Source organism: Crocodylus porosus, unplaced genomic scaffold (assembly GCF_001723895.1).
Source record: "Crocodylus porosus isolate Cpor-Errol unplaced genomic scaffold, CroPor_comp1, whole genome shotgun sequence".
Classification (NCBI taxonomy): domain Eukaryota; kingdom Metazoa; phylum Chordata; order Crocodylia; family Crocodylidae; genus Crocodylus; species Crocodylus porosus.
Window position 1 is genome coordinate 15750815 of NW_017728947.1, and position 7469 is coordinate 15758283.

Consider the following 7469-nt stretch of genomic DNA (forward strand, 5'->3'; position numbering starts at 1 on the left):
AGCCTCATCCCTCTACAAAGGACCGCCTCCGCCCCTCTGCAGTGGCCACACAATGCCTGGCGCCCGGCCATGCTTGGACCGAACTGCGCGGGGAGCCCGGCCCTGCCCTGCCTGCCTGGAACCCGGTGGGCACGTGGCCCGGGGAGAGGCCTGCCCTGCCCCGGGCATCAAGCGAGGGGCTGTTACCTGAAGACCCCCTGAGCTTGGGTGCCTTTTGCTTGGTTTCCACAGGGTTGGAAAAGCAGTAGGGGGAGCGTGTTTTCATGCCTGGCTCCAAGAGGGGATTTTTCTCCTATTCTGCCACAGGGATGCATGCATTTTTATGCCTCTCCTCCTCACTGGAGGATGGAGGATAAAGGATTTCATTCGAGCTAAAAATAAACCAGTCAGTGCTTCCTCACCCATCCTTTTTATTTGTTTTTAGGACAGGACCTCACGCGACCCATCCTTTTGATTTGTTTTGAGGATCGGACGGTCTTGTCTAGCGTGGCAGTGTGTCGTCCTCGCTCGCTTTGCTGCCACCCTTGAGAGCCCAGCAGACTGCATCCCGGCCCTGCCGGGAATGTCCTCAGAGAGCTGCCACCTAACGTAGTTTTATGATTTGGTGATGCTCAGGAGAGGCCTCCAAGCGTGTCCATTCTTGCAGCGAATTGTTTTTCCCTTCACTTTTTGGAGAGGGGGATGCAATAACGGAAGGACAAGCTTGAGCTCATGTGGAGGCCTGGCAAGAGAACTTGATTTCAGGGACAATTGGGAAGGTTTTGACTTGTAAAAATTAGTCCAATATGGATGTCAGAAAGACTTTCATGAATACTTGTATTTATGCAGCTTGATTAATGGGTGAGCACACACAAAATGTGTAAAATCAATCAAGACAATAAACATTTGTCAGCTACATTAAAAGCTGTGAAGCATCCTAAGCCATACTTATTATTGCTGGCTTTTCCTCCAACCTCAGCGTCCCATTCGGACATCAGTACAGGTTTTACTCACTTTGTGCTGTGCAGGCGTTCCTGGAAAATGGTGCATAACTCAAATTCGCATAAGGGGAGGCCACTTCACAATGTAACAAATAAGGATATGTTTCGAGGCCTGTCTGTACCCCAGACCCATTACTACCACTTTTACAAGGCAATTTTTGGTACTCGCCAACAACAGACAATACACAAGCATGGGGCAATATCATAACAGGGATGCACCTACAGAAACACATGTTGCAGACAACAAGTGAGGAACACAGATCCACACAGGAGACTATATTTTGGTGTGTGTCACTCCCGCAGTGCTTGCATAAAGCAGCTCACTGCCGACTTCCACCACAATGATCGCATAAGAGTGAATTTACCTGGCATAAAATAAAATTTTGGTATAAAAAGAAAGGGTCATCGCGTAAGAGCAAATTGGCACATACAGAACCTGCATAAAGTGAGGGACACCTGTATTAATCTAGTATATGACAGTAAACATTTGAGGCTTTGCAACATATGCCTTTACTCAGCCTGTCTAAACTAGTCCTTGAACACACATGGTTCAGCAAAATAGAGGGTAATACTCCTTCCAGGAATGATGGCCCAATACAGATGCCTTTTCCCTAAAGAGCAGCTCTATCTAAAGAATGGACTCTAATTTCTAATGGCAAGCCTCTCCTGGAAAATTACTGCACTAGGAAATGGCATCATTGGAGTGATTTGGTAGCTGTGATGGCCCAGGAAACATGTGAGGGGCAAGAGGTTTTGTGGGTTATATCCTTTACTAGATCAGCTGCATGGTTGGGACAGACTTAAACAAGCTTTCAAAAGCACTGTATTCTTCTCTAAGTCTGTGAGGACCCTCAAACATCCTCCCCTGCTCTGTGCATGCTACCTCCTAAATGAGAGGCAATATAGTTGTGTTAATGAGGCACTTCAGACTCTGTGCTAGTTCTGGACATACTACCTACCCTATGGTATCTTTCTAGTAGGTCACATGACTTCAGAGTTTGATATAAAAGTTTGTGAGAAAGTTATACAATCACTTCTGGACTCTACTGCTGAAGTTCAAACAAGTGTCTTTACAACAGCCTCTAATTTTCTTAAAGAAACCCTTGTACCAAATACTTTATAAGAGGCTCTCAAGACCACAAACTATGGTGTCATAGGATTTATGCAAGGTTTAAGTCAGGGATGGGCAATTATTTTGGCTGGAGGGCCACTTAACGACTAGGTGAGTTGTCAAGGACCCCAAAGGTAGCCCTGCCCTTGACGGATGCCCCACCCCGATCACCATCTTGGGACTAAAAGTCCCACCTTTAACCCCTGATCTTTGCCTTCGGAAGTTCCACCCCTTGCCCCCAGAGGAACTGTGTTTGAGAGTGGCAGGAGAGGGAGCAAAAGCCCGGATCTGCAGCTAGGGGGAGCTAGAGCCCAGAGCCAGTACCTGTGCTGTCCTTAGCAGTATACAATGCTGTCCCATCCTGGCCCCATCCATACAAAAAGCTGCCTTGGCAAGCAGCTCAGGGCTAGTTGCTCTCAGCAGCTTCTGGGGCCCAGCCAATTGGTACCTGGGGACACTACCCCTTGTGCCAGCTGAACTGCTGCAGCAGAATCCCAAATCCATTTTTAAAAATACCCTCAAATCCATGTTCTTCCACAATTAAAACAAAAGACCACTCTACACACACACATGCACACACACACACCTGTAGAGAGAGATAGAGACAGAGAGACAGCGATCAGTTGGGTAATGCTTTATGGTAGATTTACAGTGTAAAAGCAATTTGGAAGTCTACCAGTGTCTCTATCATCATGAAAAAATAAATTCTAAATACCTAGATGTGTTGATGTGTGCTTTTGGTTTTCTTCACACATGATGGGTGTGTGATGGGGGGATGTGGTGTTTGAAGGAAGGGGGTGGGAAGGGGTGTGGGGGAAGGCAGGTGGGTGTGTGTGGAGGGATGTGGGCTGGTCTGTGGGTAGGTGTGGGGCAATTTCTGTGGGGACTGTGAGTGTGGGGAACCTTCTGGGGGGGTTGCTTAAGAGGGGTGCAGCCCCCCCAGCACATGGAATGCCCCCCCCGACAGGGGCCCCGCTTCCCCTGGAGGGCCACAGCTCCTATCCCCCACAGGGCCCCAGCCCCCTCACCCAGGGTCCCAAGCACAATGGAGGGCCACAGCTCCCCCTGCCCAGGGCCCATAACTGACCTTTCACAGCAGCAGCGGGGGGACAGTGCGCCGAGCCCAGCCAGGTCCTGCCGGCCCTGGGGCTGCTTCTGCTGCCCAGCTAGGCTGGTCTCATGGTGGTAGGACCCAGTGTGGCATGTGGGAACCCTGGGCCCAGCTGGGTCATGCCACCCATGGGGTTGCTCCAGGCTGGGTCAGGCCCATGGTGACAGGACCGGCGCAGCATGTGGGGACCATGTGCCAGGCTCAGCCGGGTCTTGGGGCCCCTCTGCTGCCCAGACAGGCTAGGTCTATGGTAGCAAGACCTGGCGCGGCATGTGGGGACGACATGCCAGGCCCAGCACGGTCCTGCCACTTGGCTGAGCCATTCCTATAGCAGCAGGACCCAGCCTGGCGCCTGGGAACCATGCAGAGCCCAGCTGGGTCTTGCGGCCCTGGGGCTCCTTGTGCTGCCCAGCCTGGCTGGGCAGCACGTGCAGCCCCAGGGCCGGCACCCACCCCTGTAAGCCTCCTACCCCCATTTCCAACTTACTTTGGACAGCCTTGGGGGGCCAGGGGCAGCAGGAGCACCAAAGAGACGCTCTGGCCAAAACCAGAGTATCTCTTCTGGAGGACTGACTCCTGCTGGATCCAGGCACGGTCTGGAACCATGCCTTGCTCTGCTGTTCTGCGGAGCACTTTTTTTAGACCTTGCAGTATGGGGAACATTCTTTTGTTCCTGCACATGCCTGTTACCCCGCCTCAAAGGGGTTTGAGGAGGGGCAGGAGGCACTTATGTGCTCATCTGGATGAGCCCAATGAGGCCGCAGCTGGAGTGCTGCGTCCAGTTCTGAGCCCCTGCTTCAAGGGGTACTTGGGTATACTTGAGAGAGTCCAAAGGAGAGCCACTCACATGATCAAAGGCCAAAAGAACAAGCTTTACAAGGAGAGGCTAAAGGACATGGGACTCTTCAGTCTGGGAAGAGAAGGCTCAGGAGGGACTTGGTGGCAGCCTATATAAGGGGGGTGCACCAGGATCTGGGAGAACAGTTGTTCACCAGGGCTCCCCTAGGGTTAACAAGGTCTAACTGCCACAAACTTCTGAAAGGCCTGTTTAGACTGGACATAAGAAAAAATTTCTTTGCAGTCTAAGTGTCCAGGGTCTGGAACAGACTCCTCCCAGAGGTGGTGCAAGCACCTACTCTGGACTCTTTTAAAAAGTGTTTGTATGATTATCTTGCTGGGATCATTTGACTCTGGCAGACTTCCTGTCTAAGGTGGGGGGCTGGATTCGATGATCTCGTGAGGTCCCTTCCAACCCCTAATGTCTATGAATCAATGAATAATAGCTCAAAATGAAGTCTTACTCTTGTATATTATGTGCAGGAGGTGTGGATTAGGGGGTGTGGTAGTGTGTGGGGTTTGTGGGCTGGGTGGGTGTGGGGTTAATGGGGGGTGGGTGTATGTGGGGTTTGTGGGTGGCTCTGATTTCCCCCCACTACACGTTCTTCCTCCCCATGGTGCACAGCCTCTGTTGGCGGCAGCAGCTGCAAACAGCAGGCCCTCGGGGCGTTCATAGCCAGCAGCAGGCAGACCTCCTCAGTGGCAGGTGGCTTAGACTGAGTTCTGGGAGCTGCTTGTGGCAGCATGGAGTTGGCCTGGCCCACTGGTGCAAGAATTTGGGCCAGGCTTGCTCTGTGCCTCCACATGGGGCTTCCAGCACTCCATTGGGGAGCTGCATGTGGAGGCATGGATCCAGCCCGGTCTTACCTGGCTCCGGGCACTCCTTGTTGCCATGCCAGGAGCCCCACATGGACCCAGCTTGGTCTGGTCTGAAGATGTGCGCCAGCAGGCCCAGTCAGGTTGAGTCTACTCCATGCCACCATGTGCAGCTCCCAAGATTCAGCTAGAACCACACACTGCTGGGAGACTCTGCCTGCCATGGGCCCTGAGTGCCCAGAAAGCCTGTTGCCTGCTGCTGCTGGTGGTGGCAGGGGCTGTGCACCATAGGGGGTGGGGCACACCCACCCACAAACCCCACACCTACCCACAAGCCCTTTCCCCCCCAATGCAGGTAGAAGCACCCTTCCCCACTCACCATCTATCTAGCTGCATGCCATCGTGCTCAGTGCCTCTACATGGAGCCCCCAGCTGGAGTGCTGGGAGCCCCGTGGAGGTGGAGGCACAGAACCTGCCTGATCGATGGTTCATGACCTCTGAAAGCTCACCTCCTGATGGATTTCAGAGGGGCAACTGTGGGCTAGTAATAATTGTTTTTTTGAGGGGCCCCATGGGCCGGATAGAATGTGGGCCAGGTGCATCCCACAGGCTGTATTTTGCTCATCTCTAGTTTAAGTGGTGCATAGGTCTTTTTTGCATTCCCCCTTTGCTGGAAAGGTACTTATACCAGATGGATCTCTTCCTGCTAAAAAGAAACATTAAAAGTAATTCTCATGTCAAGTTCTATTATTTATTATCTTCTACTATGTATTCTGTGTGTGTGTGTGTGTGTGTACACACACACAGTAAAAGCTCTGTTATCCGGCATCCCCTGGGAATGGGGGATGCCAAATAACAAAATATGCTGGTTAATTGAGTGGCCCAAACAGGCATCCTTGGGCACCGTTTCTCCCACCACATCTAGGGTGTCACTGCCTCTCCCGTGGGCCCTGCGGGCTCCATGGAACAGGGAGGTGTGCCCTGCACAGCCTGTTATACCCCTGGGCCAAGGGGGCTCAGCAGCACAGGCTGCTTTGCCTTGAGCTGTGGGGGCTTGGAGACACTGGAGGTGCCATGGTGGGCACTTCTGGTTTCACTTTACCTTACAAGCTGGCATGCCGGTTAACAGAGCATGCTGGCTTGTAAGGTGCCGGTTACTGGAGCATTTACTATACACTAGCCAATTGCCTGTTGAGGATGATGGAGGTGGAGTGGGCAGGGACGAAGCTGCATGCCCCGCACTGTCTGGGCCTGCTCCCCCCTTCCCTCCTGCTGCTTGGGGTCTGGGCCTGTTCCCCTCCTCCCTGCTGAAACGGTGGGGGGAGGGAAGGATCAAGCCTGGGCCTGATGCGGGGAAGGACCAGATCTGAGTAGGGAGAAGCCGAGCTGCCAAGGTTGGGGGGAGATGGGAGCAGCGGGCCCAGGCCAACCCAGTGGTGGCAGGGGGATGGGAGGAGCAGGCTCAGGACAGACACGGGGGAGTATGGGGTGGGGGAGGAGTGGGCCCAGGCCCAAAGTGGGGAGGAGGCCCACTCCTCCCGTTCCCTCCCCCCACCGCTACCTTGTCAGGCCAGGCCCTCTGTTCCCCTTTTCACGGCCGTGGTGGGCTGGCTTCTCCCCCTGCTCGGGCTTACTCCTCCTCCCCTCCCCCGGGTTGGGTCCGAGTCCATTCCTCGCCTCCCACCACTGTTGCAATGCGTCTGCTCCTCCCCCCACCACTGCTGCTTCAGCCCTGCCACTCCATCTCCTGGTCTCACCCCTCCCGCTTCATCTTCTGTGTCGCCACCATCATGGCAATGCTCCGGCACCACCAACTCCTGTCTGAACGCTTACTCACACTCTGATTGGCTGTTTCAGTCAGACAATCAGAGCACTGTCGTACTAGGTTGAAAATGCTCAGTTGTGGCTAGGTCGGTGGGCTGGACACCAACAAGGAAGCAGTTTATGATTAATATGCAATATTTATTTGGCTTTAACCTATAAAATATTGACAACTCAAGCAAATGATTTCCTATATAATACTGATCTATGGCAACATACAATAATCAAACAATCAAAGCTGAGGAGCGATGTCTGTTGGGTCACGAGGTTCGGGTCAAGGCCCCTTGCTTTCAAAACCACGAGTGGTTTTGGTGCAGCTGGCCAGGGTCTTAGTCTTTGACCTGGTCAACGGCTCATATTTCTTAAAAGGTCATTTAACAATCAAAACATAATCAAAATGACTACAAACAGCTAAATGGGAAATTACATCCTTTGAGTCATGGGGTTCAGGTCAAGGCCCCTTGCTTTCAAGATCGCGGATGACCTTGGTGCGGCTAGCCAAGACCTTAGACCCAGACTTGGTCAATGGCTCATGTCTCTTACAGGAAAGACAGACAAATACAAACATAAATGGCTACAGTCTTACATGCACACTTACCACTACAGCAAATAAAAGGAGCGGCTTCATGGCTGGGAACGTTAGTCTCTTCGCAGAGGCCTCAAGAACTATCCGAGGTAGGCTCGGGGTGGGGGCGACCCTGGTGGGTAATCAGTCCGCGGACCCTTTGATGCTTGAAGTTACGGTTCGAACTTCCCCCATCAGGGCCTCATGGCTCCACCCTTTTATACCCTC

At 52.7% G+C, this 7469-nt stretch overlaps 1 protein-coding gene across 1 annotated transcript in view; it reads right to left on the reverse strand.

Moving 5' to 3' along the window:
• Positions 1-7469, reverse strand: part of EIF4G2 (eukaryotic translation initiation factor 4 gamma 2) — a 45764-nt gene that overhangs the window by 13008 nt on the left and 25287 nt on the right. The gene's annotated exons all lie outside the window — the stretch shown is intronic.